Source organism: Panthera uncia (assembly GCF_023721935.1).
Source record: "Panthera uncia isolate 11264 chromosome C1 unlocalized genomic scaffold, Puncia_PCG_1.0 HiC_scaffold_4, whole genome shotgun sequence".
NCBI lineage: Eukaryota > Metazoa > Chordata > Mammalia > Carnivora > Felidae > Panthera > Panthera uncia.
In genome coordinates this window covers 76634662-76656605 of record NW_026057585.1, presented here as the reverse complement: position 1 = coordinate 76656605, position 21944 = coordinate 76634662, and the positions used below count along the sequence as shown (strand labels likewise).

The 21944-nt window shown below is 52.3% G+C and overlaps 1 protein-coding gene across 1 annotated transcript in view; it reads right to left on the bottom strand.

Annotated features, from left to right (window-relative positions):
• CSF3R (colony stimulating factor 3 receptor) overlaps nt 1–14613 on the bottom strand; it is a 475591-nt gene extending 460978 nt beyond the window's left edge. The window contains exon 1 of the mRNA XM_049617480.1: nt 14602–14613. The gene's annotated coding sequence lies outside the window, so the exon portion shown is untranslated. The remainder of the gene's footprint in view (nt 1–14601) is intronic.
• Between the last annotated feature and the right edge of the window lie 7331 nt (nt 14614–21944).

Below are 21944 nucleotides of genomic sequence, written 5' to 3'. Positions count from 1 at the left end.
CCTGTAATACTTGTTGGCCATCACTGCCAGGCACTGTGGGTGAGGACCCAGGATCCGCACGCAGTCTTATCTGCCTCTTAAGCTTGCAAGCTTGACCCTTATCCTGTCCTGCTTGGACTCAGCAGGGGATAGGCTCTAGCAAAAGGTCCTCATCACCTCCGCTGGAGGCCCACTGGGGCATCCGGCTGCTTGTAGAAAGGCTAAGAGTAGAATAGGATCTGGGCCCTTTACTAGAGCAAACCGGGGTGCCCCCAAACCTGCAGCCCTCTCTCCCTGTGGTGGGGCGCCTCTCCAGGCTGTCCTGCCACCAGCAGGCACCAGAGCTGGCGGGATCTCAAGCTGCATCTCCTGGGATTGGGAGCCGCCAATCCAGGCTTTTCGAATTGTTGGTAAACAAGTCTACCCACCAGCCAGGCCTCGGCTCCTCACTCCCCCATGAGGCAGCCAGCGCCGGATTTATGAGGCCTCCAAACCTCATTCAGACTAATGCAGCTTTTCATTCCAAAATAAAAGGGGCCGCTGTCTGAAAGGACAAGTGCTCCCGCATTTCATTAACATCCCCGAAAATGGCTGAGCTGGCCCAAGTCCCTGCCAGTGAGATTCATGTCTCCCACTGGCTCCCAGGTGGGGGTTGGGAAGGAAGAAACCCTAGACCTCCGGCCCCTCCCGGCCCCTCCCCGCTTCTGCTGGGGCGGGAGGAGCCTCCCAGGGGTGGCCAGGCGGGCTCATTTGGACGAGTCCCCTGTGTGCGCATTTTGTTTAGACCGATCCACTCCAGCCCTCAATCCCCCCACAATCATGGTGAGTGATGAGGCCCTGGGCTCGAGTTACCGAGATTCATGATCTCCGCTTCCCAGGGAAACCACGGAGCACAGGCTTGTGGCTGCTGAGTGCAGATTCCTAGCACTGGAGTGCCCTCTGCTGAAGCCTGCCTACCTTCATCTCCCTTCAGGCTGCCCAGCGGCGGGCAGGCTGCCGGCTGGGGGGGGGGGGGGTTGCTGGTTGCTGAAGCCCGGGCTCCAGCCCCTTCTCCAAGTGTCCCACTACCGGCCCTCCCCACCGCGGCTGTGCAGACCTGCACCGGGAGCCTGGGTGCCTTGGTGAGCGTGAGGGGACAGGCTACCTCCCACCATCTCACCCTGGAGGGGGCCTGGACCAGAAGCTGGTCACTGCCAGCCTCCCCTGATCTTTGCCGACTGCTAGAGCAGGGAGGAGGAGGGAGATGCCTTCCTCATACCCGGTCTTTACTTCGCAGCATTCTCTCCATGGCAAAGTTGGTGAAACCACAAAAGCCGAGCCTCTGCCCTTTAAGGGACACGGAGACTTGCCTCTGGGCCCAGGGACGGGAGACCCTCTCACCAGCCTGGGGCCTGCATCCTTCATCCCTATCCCAAGAAGGAAGGAGCACAGCAGCTACCAGAGCCCCCTGAGCAAGCCACAAGCCCCGCAAAGGTTGTATCACCTTAGATTTTTGTCAACAGTCAAGCAAGTTCATTCCCAGTGAAGTCAATTCCTGTGTTTATTGTCAGCTTAACCCGCTGCTGCGAGTTATTTCTCAGCAGTGAGGGAGACAGGTAGACAAGCCACCAGAGATATGTTATTTTACTGACATGTGCGTTTCAGTAGTCGGGATGCAGTTGTGGTAGAGGGTAAATGACACACGGGGATCCTGTTTGTATTTATACATAACGGAGTGGCCCCACTTCTGGGCTGGGTGCCCATGGGGTTCTGCAGCTAGAGGGAGAGGGGAGGAGGGGACAACTGCCCACAGGAAACTGTCACCTCCTGGGTCCCATGGGCCTGGTTCTGGGTGTGCAGATGAGATTCACTCGCTCACTGAAGTCACTCAGTCATTCCCTAATTTATTTATGCTCTCAGTCATTGGCCCATTCATTAATTTACTTACACAGTTCTTTACCCATTCATCCGCTCATCCATCCATTCAGCCGTTCCCCATTCATTCATTCATTCCATCACTAATGACTCACTTAGACATTCACTCATTCATTTACTTAGTCATCTACCCTTTGCTTCAAACAGTCAGCTGTCCGCACATTCGCTCATGTATCCAGCCCATTCCTCCATCACCCCCTCACTCCGTTACTCGCATCCACATCCACACTCGTTCCCTCCATCACTCAGTCATTCACGCACTGGGCGCCCACCAGAGCTGGCAGAAACCTGCCTGCTTCTCCTGTCCTCGGCCACTTTGCAGGCGGAGCCTCAGACACCTTCCAACCTCATGGTACAGCCCAGTGTACCCCAGCAGTGTGCTGAGTCCCCAGTCAGCCCCCCAGGCTTCTTGGCCCCTTCAGAGCCCCCCAGTGCTCGTTTCTTTCACTGGATCATGAAATTCAGCCACCTTCAGAATTCGGCTCTCGCCTCTGACCCTGGAGATGGTCCGGGCAGTTGCCGTGTTAGCACATCAAAGGCCCACAGAGACCCAGAGCCCAGGGCTGATGATGGACGTAATATCAGAGGTGCCATTTGGTGCCACCACACTGTGCCAGGAGCCACCTTGGCTTCCATTTGCATGATCTCTTTGTCCTTGAAACAACCCAGCGGGAGGAAATGGGCTTCGAGGAGTCAAATAACTTTCCCACGAATAACTTGCTGGGGGCACGGATGGCAGAAGCAAGCATGTGCCTTGGCTCAATGTGATAGGGAGAGAGGGATGAATGAGAAACTAAATGATACATGAGGGAGTGGACGTGTGTATGAACGAATAAATGAGAGAATGAGCAAATGAATGCATGAAGGAATGACGTGCGCCCAACAAATAAGAGGCTAAACTAAGCTTCTGACCCAAACTTCTGGACTCCAAGCCCAGTGCTCTCTCCCTTGTTTAACAATTGCTCCCCTCTACCACACCTTGACCTTGCAGGGTATAGCAAGAGGCGGGGGCTGGAGGGGGAGGTGAGGCAAACGCAGAGCACGAAGTAGAGTTTTCTGGAGGAGCGTGTCCCTCAGAGGCTGCGCGGAGCCATTCTTGTCTGCACCTGTCCCTCCCACGGGCAGGAGGCTGCCATCATCCTTCCTTAAAGAGAGAGAGAGAGAGTGAGCCACGAAAATCCAATCACTGAGTGATAAGAAAATAAACAAGTGAACTTCTCCAAGTTTGCCAGACTTCCCTGCCCGAGGCCAGCTTAATTAAAGTTGATGTAGAATTTTAAAGTGGGAAAATAATTAGAGCAAGTGGTAGAAAAGAGAGAGGCAAGAAAACATTGTTTTGTTTTGTGTTTTGCTCCCTCGTAATTATGCCGCAGACTGTCTCTCGCATGGATCCCATCCCAGGTCCACCCTCCGCCAAGATTCCAGCAGGTGGTGCACTGTGTGAGCGTCGCAGGCACACCTGTGTCTCTTTGGCACACAGGTATGGCACTTCTCTGCCCGCAAGACAGACAAGGCGGCAGGCAGCCAGGCTGGGAGCGGAGAGGAGCACGTGCCCTCACACTCGGGAGGAGAACCCAGAGGGAGATGGGGACAACAGGCTGTTGGAATGCGATGCTGCCTCCCTGCTTCAGGTCCAGAGGGGAGCGGTCCTCGCCTCTCCATGATGCCAGACCTCGGCTCTGATGCGGACACTCCCAGCCCCCGCCTCTTGGTGCAGGAGATCCCCCAGTAATATGGTCCCTATTCCACCTGGTTCTAGTGAGACATGTTCCTCTAGCAACTGCCTAATGTGGAAGAAATATTGATTGGTGTCTGTGTCCCAAGTAGGGCTGGGGGTGGCCCAAATTCCAGCTGCAGGCAGGTGCTACAAATCAAACTCACCCCACATCCAAGCTCTCAGGGCTCAAGCGTGCCTTGGCTTTGTTGCTGTTCCTGATCCCTCATCCATGGACAGCAAGGGCACAGAGGTGGTGAGCACCAGCCTCGGGCAGCTGGGCAGAGGCAGAGGCAGCCTGGGCAGAGGAAAGCCGCAGGCTTCTCTGGGGGAAGGAGAAGAGACAGATTCCTCAAGATTTCATTGAACAGAGCTGGGCAGGCCTGCTTCTCTGGAAAGTACGAACTCTGGAACCAGGCAGACTGACTTCACATCTGCCCTGTCTCTTGCCAGCTGAGTGCTGCTGGCCATTTACCAAATTTTCTTTGCCTCGCTTTCCTGTCTGTAAAATGGAGATAATCATACCATCTGCCGTGCAAGGTTGTTGCAGGATTAAATGAGTTAACACATGTGATGTGCTTAGCATGGTACCCGCACACAGTCAGAGTGCACTGTACTTAGTGACTAACTTTCTCTGCTGTATGGATGCATTGAGCCCCTGAATAGGCCCTGGGAGAAAACCGTCTTTCCTGCAAGGCTCCGGGAGGAAGCACAGTGTGTTTACACATACACACACACTCTCGCTCACACTCACTCAGGCCTTGCCGGGTTCCCCGGGGTGGGGAAGGGCTCAGAAGGAATGCTCTGTGTCAAGGTGGCCCTCTGCTCCCCTCCCCTGCTCACCGACACTGCATTATGGAATGCCCACAGAATCTGTGGGGTTGCTGGGGGTGGGGGTGGGAGTGGGGGTGGGGGTGGGGTCTCTGTTCCGTGGGGGACGAACTGGCTGCCGTTGTGGGGCGGGAAGGCAACCTAGGACTTGTACCCCAAACCAGCTTCCAAGCTTGGAGATTTCTCCAGGCTCCTTCCTCTCCACCCCTACCAGCCTGGGCTGCCTCTTGGTCTTGACATTGGTAACCTGATCTCCCTGCATCTCAGTCCTGGATCTTCTCATCCCTAGGGGAATTCCCCAGCCTCTGGCCCAAGAAACAGTTCAGGAAATCCTATTTGGGAAGAGAACACCTGCCCCTCCCTCCCCATCAGAAGCTGGGAGCCTTCGGAAGCGTCAGGGAGGGCTCGGGTCCCCAGGCTGTCTCAAAAGCCCCGGAAGCCTAGTGGCCTAGCTGCTAATGCTGTTGTGCCTCCCAGAGGACAAAAGGGATGCAGCTAAGGGAGGCGGCAGGCAGATTTGGGCAGTAGCCTGAAGCTGGGATGGGGAGGGGGTGCTGGCTGCAGGAGCCAGCCTCCTGCTCTGTGTTATCTCGAGGCACCAGGAGGTCTGTGTGATGGAGAGCTGGGTTCTGCCAATCAGTTAATCCCAGTCTCCCACCCTCCACCTGGGTTTGGTTGGGTTGAATAGACGGGCTGGGCAGGAACAGGTGCCAGTGGCCACAGCCTCATTTCTCCGCTTTGGCTTTACGTCATTCTGTGGACTCTGCCTGCCGGGTCCCTTTGCTCTCAAGCAGGCACGTGTGTCCCTTGCAAGAACCAGGATGCTCAGAGATACCCAGAGAAGCCCAGAGAAACTCTGAGCAGCTTGAGGACAGATGGGAACCAGAGAACAAGGTTCTGATGCCCGTTCTCCTGGGATATGAGGGCATCTGACATGGCCCGCGGGATCTCCATGTCAAGTGCAAGAGGGTCCCTATGTGTTGGGTCAGGGGACTTGGGTCTTTAATGGTCAGGACTGAAGGGCAGGGGGCATGGACAAAAGTTCCACAGCCCATGGTGTGGCATTGAGGCCCATGCCTGCATCTACATACATACCACTGAGCAAAAAATAGAAACAACTTTGCAGATAATTCAAGGGAAAACACTTTTATACCAACCGCACTTGCAGCTCGTTCCAATACCTGCCCAGCTGTTCCCCTCATCCATGCCTTTATTCTTTTTCCCTGGCGACCCGCTGTCATAGGGAGACCAGGAAGGGCTGAGGTGACATGGGGAGGGCCATAGGGTCACAGGGGGAATCCATGGGGATAAATGGCAGAGGCCAAGGGGCACAGATAGTGACAGGAGAGAGGCAGGTAGGGGCCGTGGGGTCACAGAAACGGACAAGGGTAACATTTGGAGAGTTTGAGGGGACAGATGAGAACTCGAGAGCCCACAGAGGGGACAGAGGGACAAACGAGGGGGTCATACCCAAAGTAGTCACATCCAAAGTCTTGGAACCCAGGCGAGAGTTGGGGAAAGACAGGTAGGATTCGTGATGGCCCAGGGAAACCCGGAGGGGACAAAGTTGGGAACCCAAGAGGACAAATCACCCCTATAAGGAGCTCTCAGCCTTGAAGAAAAGAAAAGCCACAGATGAAGCTGATGGCCAGAGGAGGAGGAAAAGATGAAGACATATCATCTCAAGGTGGCTTCTGAGCAACCAGGACTTGAAGGCCAAGTTGAACACCTGCTCCTCCTAGGTTCTGAAGCCCTGTCCACACCCACGCAGAGGAAGCCAGGAGTGGTGTGTGCACAGAGGCCCACTGCGTACTAGGAAACCACCTACTCTGCGCCCCTGTGGACCTGCCCTTGAGGAGCTCCCAGGACTGGTGGGGAGCCAGCCTGGACTCCGAGCATCCCGCGGGTGGGGCCACATGCTAATGGCAGGCCGCCAGACGCTGGTGCTGTAGGAGCCCTGAAGAGAGAGAGCCCTGGGCGAAATCCAATGGCTTCCCTGGTAAAGATGAGAGAGGATTTAAACCCAGCGAAGCAGCCTCAAATCCAGGCGAGCCCTGCACAAGCTGCCAGCAGGATTTCTGTGACCTCCCTGTCCCTTCCCCCCACCTTGCCCATCAAGCCTGCAGTCAGGCTCTGAGTCCCCCCACCGGCCTGCCCCTACCTTCAAGGCAGAGCCAGCTTACAGAATCACCTGGGGAAAACTTTTTAATGCCTTTATTGAGATGTCATTTACATACCATAAACTTTATCCATTTTAAGTGTACAATTCCATGACTTTTACTAAATGTACAGGGTCATGCAGCCATCACTACAATCTAATTTTAGAACATTTCCATCACCCCCAAATGTCCCTGGTGCCCATTCATCTGAGGGGCTTTGACTCAGTCATTCTGGGGCAGGGTCTGGGAATGTATGTTTGAACAAGGTTCCTAGGGGATTCTGGGACAGGGACGTTCGGGGACATACTGGATCTAAACCACCGCTGGAGGGACCTTTCCAAAATGCAACACGCAAAGAGAGGGTATTGCCCTTCGGTCCCAAACCCTCCGATGGCTCCTAGACCAGCGTGCCAGGGTGGGGTGGTGACAAGAAACAGATAGTAATCCCCGCCATTATCTGTGCACGCTACGTGCCAGGCAGGGCTCCTGGCACTTTGCAAGTGTTAACTCCCTTAATCCACACGATTCCCCTATAAAGTGGGTGCTGCTGTTCTTTCCAGTCTGCTGATGAGGAGACTGGGACACAGTTAGGAGGTGGTGGAACCAGGTTTTGAATCCAGGCAGCTCACCCGTTAGACCGTATCACACTGCTCTTCGTAGAAGAGAGTATCTTCCTCCCTGAGATTACCCCCATGCCTTCCGGCTCCCCCACCGGTCCCCACCCCTCTCCACTCTAGCCCAAGCAGGCCACCTCCCCTTTCATGCCTTTGAGTCTCCGCACAAGCTTTTTCTCATACCTAGATCTTCCCGTACCCTTCTCTCCACTGGGAATTCCCAGTTACGCTTCAAAACCCACCTTCAATGTCAGCTCCTCTGTGATCCTTTCTAGTGTTCCCCCAGACAAAGTTGATGGCTGCCACCCGTGTTTTCCCTGCACTTGGTACACATCTCAATTAAGGACTGGCACTCTTAATGCTGCAACTCGTGCTGTGTCCCCGTCCCTCTCCCCAACTTGACTGTGAGCTTCTCTAGGGCGGGGGGGGGGGGGGGGGGGGGGAGGGGCGGGCAGCGGCTACTTCATCTCTGTAACCCTACTGTGCCTGCGTACATGAAGGGCCCGGTGAACAGCAATGGCCCAGCCAGGACCGAGCAGCTGTCCCACCATCTCCGTTCAGCCCCAGCCTGAGGAGGGTCCTCTCCCCGATGCAACAGGCCCTCCCCTCACTGGCTCAGAGCCACCCCTTTTAAAGCTGCAAAGGACAACGCGTGTCAAACTGCAAAGGCGATCCTGGCTTAGCCTCCTCTCTGTCCTGAGCACTACCAAATGCTCTATTACACGGTGGGCACTCAAATGCTTGTATGAAGCAGTGCGTGCGTGAGAGAGTGAGTGAAGCCTCATCCTCTGGGTTCCCAGACAAGGACTCTGTCTGGCTCATGTCCTCTTTCCACTTCAAGATGCCTGGATCTTTCCTAACTCCTCTTATGCAGGAGGTTAATTCAAGTGCTTTCCAGCTTAGCAAGCAATAAACAATTTGGTGTTGCAGCGAGTTGTTCTGCGTGTCATATTTATGGATCGGAGGTGGGGGAGGGGCGGGGGTGTTATTAAGTTCAGTGTAACAAGGAATGTTACATGCCCTTCCTTAATTACTTTCCTCCCTTTAATTAGATGTGGAGGGGAGGGGTGCCCCAGGGAGGGGGTTTGAAAGTCACTGCAGACAAGAAAAGTGTTGGCAGCATCCTGCCACCTGATAGGACAGCAGTCATCAGTGGGGGTCAGATGGAGGTGGGGGGCATCCCATCTCCAGAAGGGACGGCCATCATGCATTGTTTACTCTTTGCTGTGTCTCCCTCGTCCTCTGCAGGAGCTCTGTTTTCCCGCCCCATTCTTTCTCTTCCAGTTTCTCTCTGTCCACCTGCTAGGAGCTGTTCCAGTCTTCTGCCCGCACATGCCCCTGTCCCTCCTGACTCTACTCGGAGGTCACAGGATGAGCTGTTGTCTGTGACACACGCACCCTTTTGCTGTGGTACACTGTGGGGGCCTGGGCACCTCTTCCCTCGGCCTGACCGTGAGCTCGCGGGTGAGGCCTCCTCCCCAGCAGAGGTCTATCATTATGCCCCCATCCTCTCTGGAGCACCCCTAAATCCCCCGCCTGGGGGCATCCCAACCAAGTGATCAGGTGCACAGGCACCGTGGGAGGTGTTTCCCACTGGCCTCATTGAGCCTCTTGGCCGCTCTGGGAGACACTGACCATGAGCCTTGGTGAGAGACTGGCCCCATACTGCACAGCCAAGGGGTAGTCCCAGCCAGCGTCTGAGCCCCTCAAATCTTTCCCTGGCACCACTGCAGCCTGAGCTGCTGTAGAGTTCCTGCAAACTGAGAGCATGAGCCACCGCTTCCCAGAACGGACCAGAAGCCACAGGGGCAGCCAACACAGCTGCTCTGGCTGCATCAGGCATCTGACGGCGGGGAGGGCTCCTCCAGGACCCGGTTGATGGGGACCCGGCGGGGCCCACCATTCCTCACGCAGGCTGGCTTGCCTGTGCCAAGCCTCTTCCTCCTCTCCCCACTGCCTGTGGGGAGACGGGCTCCAAACCCAGCCCATCTGCTGCATTTTCCCGAGACTCCCGAGACGATCCAATTCCGCACACCAGATGGGAAATAGCATGTACATTTCGGATGGTGATTAGTGTTTTTGTTTTTTTCCCCAAATGCTCGCGTTAATGGGGCTCCTTCCTGAAAGTAAATTGGAGAGCCTTCCGTTTGATGGAGTCTGGCCGACCTCCACCTCCCTGCCCCCCACAAAGGCAAGCATGGCTTTCCCAGGAAGGGTTTGCAGGGGCCTCACCCGCCCTCTGCCCCTCTGCACAGGCCACCGCCTGCACTGCCCAGGGCCTCCTGCTCGGCAGAGCAAAGCAGGGCAGAAGACAGGCCTGCCACGATGTAGAAGGGCTCCGTGGAGCCTGGCGATTTCCAAGACAAATAATTCCGGGTGAGGGGCCTTCAGAGATGGACAGACAGGGCCAGCCAGCCCTCCCTGAAAAGATCATCACACCTCCATGAACTCGGACTCGACAAGGGAAGTAGGATTTGACAGATGAATCTGGACTTTGCTCAGGGCATATGACTTGAGAGGAAGTTCAGATATGAAGCCAAATCCTTAAGGCCTAGAACGTAGGTCTTTCTACAGTGCATGGTACATAGTAGGGTCAACAAACGTTTGCTTGCTTGCATGCTGAATGAATGAATGAATGAATGACAAGATAGACAAATAAAAGCATTTCTGTGCATGTAGTTATATACAACCCTCATTTTCTTACATATTTGCAAATTGACACACACACACACAACCTCTCCCCCCAAACCAAGGAACTAGAATTAAGAAAATACATATTTCATACAATACTCACACATATTTATATTGTATACATGTTTAAGCACATTTATATAGCATATATATTACAAAAAAGACATTTTGCAGGACTTCCACATGTTGCCTTGCTTAGTTTGGGCCATAACTCTGAAAACCGTAGTGTGGTTTCAGAGAGGCCTGGTAATGTGGACAGGGTCTCATAGGTAGCAAGCATCAGAGGGTAGATTTGGGTTCTGGTGGAGCTGACTTTGAAGGCCACAGGAACCCAGCAAAAGGTTTTTAATAGGAAGTGATGAGATCTAGCTCATGCTTTTAGAAAGGGCTCCACTCTCCCAGGACTGGGTGAGCCGGGGCCAGAGAGCCTGGATCCCTGGAGACCAGTTAGGGGCTCATGAGTGGAACAGGTGTGTGGTGATAAAGCCTTGGCCGAGGATGGCGGTGGTGAAAACAGAAGGCGACATTTCACAGGAAGGAGCCACAAGCCTCTGTCACAAGGTGTGAGGGGTGAAGGAGTCTGGGAGGGCAGCCATACCAGTCTCTAGCATACTTAGGGCTGGAGGGAAAACGGGTTTGGGGAAAGGGGTGATAAGGGACAATTTGGGACCATCGGGTTTGAGAGGCACACAAGTGATCCATCAGAAACAAAGCTTTAGAGCCTGGAAAAGAGATCGGAGGTTGGAGGTATAGATCTGAGAGTTTTATCCTCACAGGGGAAGAAAAGAAGCTATGAATCAGAATGAAATCCCTATACGAGTATAGACTCAGTAGAAAAGCAGCCCGGAGGTACCGTTACCCAGGCAGGGAAAAGAATCTGGAGGCAGGCGGGCTGAGAATGCACATACACGGGCAAACACACGGGTTTGTGCTTTTATGAAACCCTCGTGCACGCGCGCACACACACGCTGTGTTATGTACACATCAACATGCCCACACGTGCGTATACACACACGCACATACAGATACGGATCCACACGTCTTCATAAGTGTACAATGACTCATACAACCAGATGTGGCCAGATGAGTGCCTGGGGCAGAATCTCTCGCAAAGCGAGGTGAGAAGAGGCTTGCGGATGAAGGGAGGGAAGGAGACTCCTGTCTCTGCTCTGGGGCCTGAACAGAAAAAGCTAAGGGAGCAGCCAGCAGGCGATGGCTCCCAGCGACCTCGTCTTTCTCCAAGGCCCCGCACTCACCGTGCCTGTGGCCTCCCCTGATTCTGGTCCAAAGAACCCAGAAGAGCGGCTTCATCACACGACAGTGTCTCCCAGTGCCTTTCTCACTTGGAATGTGTGTGTCTCGTGTGCCTATAACTGGGACATTTCAGTGTGGAGGTGCCAGACTGGCAAGCTGGGCGCCCCTCCAACTCCACCATGTAGGTGGTGGTGGCTTTGCTCATGCTTAGGATGATGGAAGGTGAAGGCTGCTGTTTGGAACGGAAATCTGCTGCCTCAGTCTTAGCAGGTCAACCTAGACCTGGTGGCCTCAGCCATCATGTGTCTAGCTCTCCAAGACACAGGAAAATCAGCCCGCTGGCTGTCCAGTCCCCCTCCCCAGAAAGCCCACTCATGCTTTCTTGATGGTCGCAGATTCAGGTAGGAATGGAGTAAACATCCTTTGCTCTAGGGTCTGGGAAAACCGGCCTGGGGGACAGCACAACAAGACAAAGGTGATTAGACGCAGGAAGGTTGGGGTGGCTCCTCTACTTTCTCTGTGGGCAAGAGCGGGGGTGGGGGTGCTGAAGGGTCAGCTGCCTCAGACCCCCTCCTACCGGCCCTTTCTTCTGCCCTCAGGACAATGACTCGGAGAGGCCAAAGTGCAAGTTCACAGAAATTCATCACCTTGGGTCTTCTCGGGCATTGCCAAGTCTGGCTCGGGGTCCTTCTCCCACAACACGTCAGTTCCGTTGTTTTTCAAGAGGAAAAGGACATTTCTCGAATCATTAGAGTAGGGCTTTCATAGTAAAAATGCTCTCCGCTATCTCAGACAGGCTGAATGTCTGGCCTAGAATTCAACATGCATCAAGAGGCTTAAAAATCTCGGTGAGTATGTAGGGATGTGTGTAACCTGCGAGCTTCGTAACAATCCTGCGCAGGAAGCAGGAGAGGTGTGAGCCTGTTTTGCAGATGAGGGAACTGGGGACTCCAGGAAGAGTGTCGTCGGTGAGTAAGCAGCCAAGTGACAGCACCAGCTTGCGTGTCACTGGCATCTGACAGATTGGATTTGAATTCCAGCTTTGCCTCTTGGCTGTGGGAGGTCAAGCAAGTTACTTGATCCCAGTTTCCTCATCTGTAGAAGGGGATAATGGTAGCTACTCGAGCGGTTGTCTTGAGAATTTGAGGAGATAAGGCACCCCTTGCACACGGCATAGTGCTAGGGGTAGAGAAATACTCGACAAATCTTAGCTCTTAGCTGGGACTTGAACCCGGTTCTCTTGACTTCAGGTCCGGTGCTCTCCGTGTGTGGTACTCTAGCTTTCTGTGACGCAGCAGGTCCTGAGCAGGTCCTTGAGGATGTTTAGCTGGGTTTGGAGGTGCCTTTCCAGCCACCCTCATCCAGGCATGGGGTCAGAAGTCAGGCCAGTGTGCGTGCATGTGCAGACATGTGTGCGTGTGTGTGTGTGTGTGTGTGTGTGTGTGTGTCCATGTCTGGAAGTCCAGACTACTGTCATCTGAGTTCTGTGCATGCATTTCACTAATGGAAATCACAGAGTAGCTGAAGAAGGGAGCGACAAGGCCACACTGAGTATCACGGCCAGAGCCCATGGTGCCTTGTCATTTAGAGTTAATGCCAGGCTCATGAATACCGGATGAATGTGCTACACAGACCAGCCACTTAGGCAAAAGTGGGTCTGCTTTCCTGGGAGACCATTTCCCCACCCAGGGTTGGCTGGGAAAAGGCCCCTTTCCTCTCAACCCACCTCCACCCACCCTCTCCCCACCCCAAGGTTCTCTGTGGGGTCACTGATAGCCATCTGGGCCTTCTGGGAGACTGTTTAAATTGAGAAGCCGCAGGCACTTCATGCGATTGTTTTTCTGGTGCCTGGTGCCGCTTGTCTGCTCTCGCTCCCCTCCTCCTTCCCAACAGTGCCTGCCTAATTACACGGAGGGGTTGGGGACTGCTGCAAACCCACTTCTGGCTTCGCAGCAGCCCGGCTCTTCCAGTCCCATCTCTGCAAAAGCTACAGTCCCTATGCAGGAGTACATCTCTGGGAGGAGCTGAATGGGGTGCTTCCAGCCAGGCTGGGTGGCCTGGGCAGGTAGAGGAACCCTCCTCGCCTGGGGAAGGCAAGGAAAGGGGAGCCTGCAGCTGGGTTAGGAAAAGCTGCCATGATGCCCGCCATGGAGAACCCAGCTCCATTCTGGAAATAAAGAACGTTTCTGGAACAGTACATGTTGGGAATAGGGGGTGGGGAGTGAAGCTGTATGGCCCACAAACCTGCCAGTGGGACATCAACTATCAAGTTCTCCTTACCCAGAGACCTTCTCTCTAAACACCTAAAGAGCCTCACACAAGGGCTTACTGTCTCACCCCATCTGCATCACCCCTTGGACTGAAGTGGTTTTTTCCCTGGTCATTAAAATGCAAATAACCCCAAGAATGGAATCCAGTTCAGTCTCAGGTGCTCATGAAAGGATCATGTAATTTCCCGAAGGCAAGATGGTTTGGGGCACAAGGTTGCCATCCAATGGGCTGAAGGGTAGGGGCCAGGGGGTGGGGTGGTGAGGTGCAGGGGTGGGTAGAAGCATGTCCAGGACCTGTGGTCCATCCAATTCCTTCTATAATGCCCTGAGATGGGAGGAGACCTGAATTCTGACTCAGAGATGGGATGCCTTCCCAGACACTCACAGGACACTGACCTCTGCATATAGGGCTTCTCCCCCTTCTAAGTATGAAATTTAGTAAAGGAAAACCTCACTAAAGTAGATTGTGGAGCTGGAAAGGGAGGCTGGAGGGGGGAGCCATACCATTCAATGTCAATTTCAGGAAGAATCCTCAATTACCGACCCCAACCGAAGAATCATTAACAGAAAAGAATCAGCAATTACAAGTCCCAACAGGGAGCAATGTACACTGCATTTCCTTTATGAAATCAACTACCCCAGCCACTCAGCCAATGAGAAACGTCATCATCCTGAACTCTTGCTTCTCTCCAGCTGACTTTTCAAAACAAGCCTTCCCACATTCCTCCCTCTTCTCCATAAAATAACTTTCCTCTCCTTTATTTGTTGGGCTTGCCTATGGTTTTAGCATAGCTTGCTTGTCCTGTATTACATTTCTCTTTTATCCCCAAATAAACCAGTTTTGCTCATAAAATAATCAACAGCGTTGTGTTTCAGATTAATGTAACTTCCTTTAAACTCACACCTGTAAGGGGCTGGCTCTATAGAAAGTCTTTATTTTCCCTCCTACCCTATTTATCCATTTTACCATCCATTCATCCATTCCTATACTCAATAAATTGATACTGAGTACTTACCATGGTGGTAACACGTGGGCAGGAGCTATAAACACAAGGTGAATGACACCAGTGCCTGAGTAGCTCTCTGTTGGTTACGTGTCCAACTTGGGCTCAGGTCATGATCTTGCAGTTCATTGGTTCTAGCCCCATGTTAGGCCCTGTGCGGACAGCTCAGAGGCTGGAGCCTGCTTCAGATTCTGTGTCTCCCTCTCTCTCTGCCCCTCCCTCACTTGTGCTCTGTCTCTGTCACTCAAAAATGAATAAATGCTTAAATTAAAAATTTTTTAATTACACCCGTTCATATGGTCTCTAGCCTCATGGAGCATGCAGTCTGGCAAGAGAGAGAAGAACAAATTGTCACTTAAGTAAATAATGCCAGACACTAAGGAGTGTTTTCAAAAGAAAGGTCACCCACTTCCCTGGAAGTGATAACAGGAAACCTGTATTGAATATAACACTTGGGGGGCCTGGCAGAACCACGGGCATGACTGTCACCTCCTTCCTCCTAAATTGTATGCTTCTAATAATGCAGCCCAGGGTATCTGGAGTCACCCCGGTCCCTCTTGCTCTCACTTCCCCTAGGAAGACAGGCTGTGACACTGGCTGTGAACATGCATGAAAGGAAGAACCTAGGACAGGGTCCTGAAATGAAGGGATGGCGCTGGCCAACAGAAAGAGTGAGGGAGCTGAGACGCTGGCAGGAAAATATCTGGATTGTGAAAATACATAAAGGCAAACCTCATTTAGAACAGGGTCAGGAGCTCACACGCCCTACCACTGGAAATCCATTGCAGACCCAACAGAGAGAGAGAGAGAGAGACAGAGACAGAGACAGAGACAGAGAGAGACAGACAGAGACCTTTTGCCTCTTTATTATCCTAGCAAGAGGAAGGCAGGCTTCCTCCTCCCCCAGCAACAGCTCAGCCAATGACAGACCGTCACAAGTCAACCAATGAGAAGCCACTTCCTGCTCCCAGGTTCCTCCAATGGACTTTTTGATAGCAGCTCCTCCCAGCTTCCCGCTTCCCTCTATCAAAGAGCTTTTCTTTCCTTTCTTTCCTGGTCTTGCCTGTTGTTTTGCCGCAGCTTGCTTATTCTAGATTGTAATTCGCTATTCTTGAATGAACTCACTATTTTGGTAAAATAGCTGGCAGTTTGCTTTTTAAGGTTAATGGGATGAACATCGAGATGGAGGAGGAAGGCGGAGAGATGGCGTCGAAAACTGAAAACTGCAGAGAAGGGCCCCAGAGAAGGAGGCTGGCCTCGGAGGGGAGGGAGGGGCAAATCCAGGGTGAGAAACAGCTGCCTCCACGACCTTCTGCCGGTCGTCCATACATACGGGTCCTGAGGATAGGTTGCTGGGGTGGGCCAGCTCACTCAAAGGGCTGGTGAAGGCGACGTTGGCTTTGTAGGTGGCCACGTCACTGTCCCTGCTCCACATGGAGAAGTCCTGCCTTTCTGCCACCAGGATACGGCAAGACGAGGGCTATTCACCCCGTTCCACAGAAAGAGATCTGAAGGCTCCAAGAGATCTATAAGCCAATGGTGGAGGCCAGACATCCTGGTTATCCCAACCCCACGGCCGAAGTACCAAGCATGAGGCAGCCCGTGGTTCCTGGGGAAGGATAGAGAGAGGACTTGGCTACCTGGCCTCCTGGGACCGTGACAGGGGGCAATCTTAGCCCAACCTGAAACTTCTAGATGTGGTGGAATGAGATGACCCACAGTGGCCAGGAGGTTTTGGGGAACAGCAAACCCTATTATTCCAAAGGAAAGGAGAAGGCAAAGGAGGGGCATTCTTTGCCTTTGGTCAAGTTACTGCTCTCCTTGGTCCACCCTTAGCATCAGGCCACACCAGTCCAGACCCAGCTACAGGAAATGTCTCCAGCAATTGACAAGATGGGCTGAGCCAACTGTAGTCTGGACCACTGCAAATCATCAACTTTGGTTTAGGAAGTTAAATGAAAGTGCTGGCCAGATGGAGAAAGAGGCTTAGCTAAGATCACACAGCATATCCATTGCAGAGTTGGGGCCAGGTAGCTTGCATCATGTGGTTGTTTGTGGCCTCCCTGCCCCCCACCAGAGGCCACCATGAATACCACCATCTTTGTCAATGGCCAGCTGCCAAGGCCTTCATCAGAATCCCCCTCAGCCCAAGCCTGCCCTGGCAGATGGGAGGGCCCAGGAAATAATCAGTAATATTCATTAGAAAAATAAGAGCCACCAGAATCACGATAAAGAACTACTATTTATTGAGCACCTATAATGTGCCAGACCTGGGCTAAGTGCTTCATACACATCCTTTTAAGTAACACTTCCTTCGATGTGTCTGCAAGGCGGGTACTATTATATCCTCATTTTACAGATGCAGCATAGAGACAGTACATGATTTATAGTTATTTCCTACTAATAGTTATTATTCGTGTTACTAATGATGCTGGTTAATGTTTACTAAGCACTTACTACATGCTAGGCATACGGATTACTGCTTCACGTGGACCAGCTTGCAATTCTACCAGGTCAGTAGTATTATCGTTTCCATTACAGGGAGGAAATGCAGGTTGAAGGACGAAGGTTAGCGGCCCGGGATCACATGGCTTGCAAACAGGAAGGAATTCAGATTTATTTGATTCCCAAACTCTTGGCTTTACATTCTTATCACGGGTTTCATAGGCGGCCTTAAAAGGATGTGCAAAACTTGGGGGATCTGAGCAATTTTCCAGAGAAAGGATGAAGAGGCTACACCCATTTTCCAAAGCAGTTCATGACCCGGGAGGGGTCGAGGTCCCCGGTGTTCACCCACTCTGCACAGGGCTGCTTCTGTGTGCACCTGCAGCCAAGTGGCCACAAGCCAAGAATCCCGGAGGAAGGTTCCCCACAAGGGAATTGCCAAGCCCTAGCTCGGGCCATCTCTGGGGCACCTAAAACCCAGGAGCACCCCATAGATTTTTATCCACCCTAACTCAAGATATCTGCGTCGTGAAGGCGACTGTCCCTGTGTGTTCCTGATGGCAGCAGGGGGCACTGGATGTTCTGAACTATTGCGATCCCTAACCTAGACACTTGGCCCCTGTGACTGCCAATGCCAGGGAGATAGATCATTTAATCAATAGTAACCTACCCCTGGCTAAAGGATATGAAAAGAAGAAGCTAGCCTTCTGCGTTGGAGCATTCATAACTTCTCCATCCCAGCGACTTAATTGATCAACGAATTCCGTTTACTCCTGAGTGATCATTGGTGAGCATGTCATAGTTTCCAGTCCCTCGCCAGCGCCACCCCCCCCCCCCCGCCCCGGGTAATAGCTCATGATTGCCTGAACTGGCGGCTGGTGGTGGGAGCGAGGCTGTACAAGATAACTGATTGCTCATAATTGTCAACCAAATTGCATCCATGGTATTGAGCTTCAAAATGGACCCAAAGAAGCATCTCTATTGATCCCTTCAGGTTACAAACAAGAGGCGACTGGTCCTCAGACCCGGAGACTGGGTTCGCATTGATTTTTGTTCTTTTTCTCCCTTGAATTACCTGCAGTGGAATCTGAGGGCTGATGTTGAACCCGAAATTATTCAAGGTCTTGCTCTTCGGGAGGTTGTAGGAGAGGGGCAGTCAGGGACCACTCTGAGACACATCCACACCAGCTGGGAGCTCTGCTTCCTTGCTGGAAGGTGGCCAAGGGCAGTGCACTTCCTCCGACCTTCACCCCCTCTGCCTCCGTGCCTTTGTGCCTTCGTGCACTGCCTCCGACAGTGGCCCCCTCTGTGCCCTCCTGCATGCGCAGTCCTGGGGCTTCTCTGCCATGGGTCCTCCACAAACCCCGAGCCCAAGGGGCTTGAAGGGGTCAGTAAACGGCCTGCCACACAGCTGGTGCTCAATAAACATCCACCGACTGAATGTCCCATCAAAACTGGCAGGCAGTGGCCTCTCCTGGCATGCCCACATTTCCAGATACTTGATGGCACAGAGACTCAGGCTGTGCCACATCTGGAAAATAAACACGGTAACAGTGATTCCAAACAGTCCCTCACATTTTAAGAACAGATTTTATTCTCTCAAGAACCCTACAAAGTAGGTGCTTTTGTTCCCCCATTTTACAGAGACGGAAACTGAGGCACAGAGAGGTCAAGTAACGTGTCCAAAGTTGCCCGTTCACTGGGAAAGCCAAGACCCAAGTTTGCAGGTGTCTGATGTGAAAAACACACATTGCTGTATCTCACCGTCTCCCGGGCAGAAAGACGGCCCCCTTGCTAAGCAGCCCGCCAGGTGCCAGGCACTCTCGGCCCTGCTACCCACACAGCTTTCACCTTCATCCTGTGAGGCAGACGTTATCACCTCTGTTCACCAACGGGGAACCGGATGCTCAGGAAGGAGACGTGACAAACCCACAGTCACACAGTCACTAAGCGGAAGAGCCCTGTTGCTCCCCGGCGACATGTCCCCAGAGACCTGTGCTTTCCTTAGTAGCCAGCCACAACGGCCACTTCTAGACTCGGAATACACAGCAATGACGTCAAAACCCCACGTCACATGCAAGACTCACCGCGCACACCCCACAAGCAGTCCCTTTGCTCACTGGACGGGGTTCGCCGGCTACTCCCATTTCACAGGCGAGAAAACAGACACACCGGAAAGTTAAAACTGCTTTCCTTAGTTCTTTGTCAAGGCATCCTTCGGGCCCATCAGGTTCCAGGGAAGTTTTCCTGCCAACAGGCAGGCTGGAGGCGTGGACAGGAAATGAGAGCTGGCGGGCGTTGACGATAGCCTGAGCTCCAGAACAGGCAGCAAAATGCCCCGCTGACCGATCTCCATTCGGCATCAGATGGAGGGTGTCTTCCAAGAACCCAGGGAGCAGCCTGGAGTTGATTTCAGAAGTCTGGGCTCGGCCCCAGGCCGACAACCCTGCAGCTTGGCAGGGCAACAGTGAGGCGTGGGGCAGAGCCCGCTCAGCAGGCACTCGCTTAATGAAATCACCAGCTGGGAGGTGAGTGGCCAGCCTACCCTCTAGATCCACCTTCGCGGCTTCCGGGCCCCTCTGCCCTCCTCCCGCTGGGTGGGCCCAGACAGCAGCTGTCTCTTTAATAAACGGCTCAGCCAGTATGCTTCAAAGCCCAGAAAGCATGAGAAGGGCCTGGAGTGCATCAGCAGTGTCCCGGGGGCCTCCCAGGCTGCTGCGGGACAGAGCTGTCCCCGCAGATGACATCCAGGGCTCCAGAGACATTCCTCCTGCCAGGTGGTCCTGCCAGGAAAGAGAGTACTTCCTTGGGTCTGACCAAAATCTCTCATGCTTTTCTTTAGTTCCCTTTTTTTTTTTTTAAGTGTAGCATCTATTAATTCGCGTTCCGTTTGTTTGTTTTGATTTGGTTTCGACACCTGTTTTATTTTAAAATCACTTTCTTGATCTTCAGAGAAGTGGGCAAACGAAGATGCTTATTTTGCCTGGTTTTTGGTAAACAAAACCTGGAAATAATCTAAACATATCCGTTAGAGGGGACTAATTCAGAAAAATACAGAACGTCTGAAGGGTCCCTTCTTAAACTTGAGCTGCATCAGAGTCACCGCCGATTAAAACACGGATTCCTGGACCGCACTCCCAGAATTTCTGATGCGGTAGGTCTGGGGCCAGGACCTGAGAATTCGCATTTCCAACAAGTTCCCAGATGACCCTGGAGCGAACCTTGAGGGCCGCCACCAGTCTGCACTGAAACATACTATACCGACATTAACAACAGTGCTGTCGAAGAGTATTGTTGATTTGAGAAAATACGCGTGATGTGTTGCAAAGTGAAAAAGCAAAATAACCTGGGCAATTCAGTATAAGTGTAAATATTACCTTAAATGTGTATACATTATATATATATATATATATATATATATATATATATATATATAACACATATAAATGTGTGTATAGAAAGAAAGGTAGTGGGGCGCCTGGGTGGCTCAGTCAGTGGAGCATTCGACTTCAGCTCAGGTCATGATCTCATGGTTTGTGAGTTCAAGCCCTGCATCAGGCTCCATGCTGTCGGGGCAGAGCCTGCTTCAGATCCCCTGTCTCCCTCTCTCTTTGCTCCTCCCCTGCTCGTTCTCTCTCTCTCTCTCTCTCTCTCTCTCTGTCTCTCTCAGAAAGAAAAAAAAAAGAAAAGGAAAGGAAAAAGAAAGGAAGGTGACTAGGATATAACCAGAGTCAGAAGCTGAATAAATGTGGTGGTGATCTGGGTGGGCTTAGGGTCAGAAAGGGTTTGGATTCCAGCTTTGCGTCTTCCCACCTAATGTGAATGACTTTGAACAAACTGTGTGACCCTCTGAGGGTCACTTTACTTATCTGTAAATTGGGAATAAATACTTGTACTACCCTATAGGGCTGTTGTGAGGACAAGATAAAACCGTGCATAAAAACCTCAAATGTAATGGCTGGCGTATATTGTCATAAGAGCTCAAAAAATATATATACATGCGCTACACATTAATACCATTAACAGTGAGTATCTGCAGAGAGGGGGTTTAGGTCAATTTTTTAAAATTGATCTTTTTCTGTGTTTTACAAGTTTCCAGGTTGGGTGTATGTTACTTTTATCATTAAGAGAAAGCAAAAAAAATATATATATATATTACCTGTATACTAATCACCTCCCGAATCTCCAAGTTCTTTTGTGTGGATTTCTTCAGACATAGGCAACATTTTTTAAAGCAAGACAAAAACCTCCAACCCTTTGAAATTGAAAAAAAAAAAAAGTTTTTTAAAGGCAGATGAAAAATTTGGAACCTCGGAGAAGCCTGAAGCATGTTAAACCTTGTTGTTCACAGCCCGGACGTCTATGATCCTTTGATGCTAAGCTCCCAGGCTCCCCGAAGGCTCCGCCCAGAAGACACCAGGGTGACTGCTTCTGGAGAAGATCTCAGAAACTGGTGCCCAAGCTCCCACGGGAGGAACAAGGGTCTTTTTTTCTCAATTCACGCTCAAGGCTGAGGTCGTTAGAGGGAGACACCAGGACGGGGCCCCAGGACGCCGCCTCTGTCCGCCTCCCTCTTGGAAAACACGGGGCAACTCCCAGGCACGCAGGAGGAGAGGCGGGAACTGAGATCCCTGGACTGTGGTGGCAGGTCCTGGGGAAGCCTGGCAGTGCCCTGCCTGGACTGCTCAGCCTCTCGACAGTCCTGCTCCTCCATGGACCCAAACCGTCTTGTCCCTAGGTCTTGGCTCTGCTGTGGGGCTCCCTGCCTGCGTCCCCCGTCCCATCTCCACAATATTAATAATAGATTAATACGTAATTGCTTTTTTTTCATAATTGCTTAGAACATGTTCGCTCACCACGTGCCAACTCTCTGCCAAGTGTGTCCCAGGCACATTTCATCTAATCATCAGGACACCCCACCAAGTAAAAGTTATCTTGGGTCTGTGAACGCAGAGGTGATTGACTCCGGGTGTGACCCACTCATAGTACAGTACCAGCTTCTGTCACTGCTTCAACCATGCACCTGTTCTCCTTGGCGATGAACAAGTCTCCTCCTCTTTCTAGCCTTT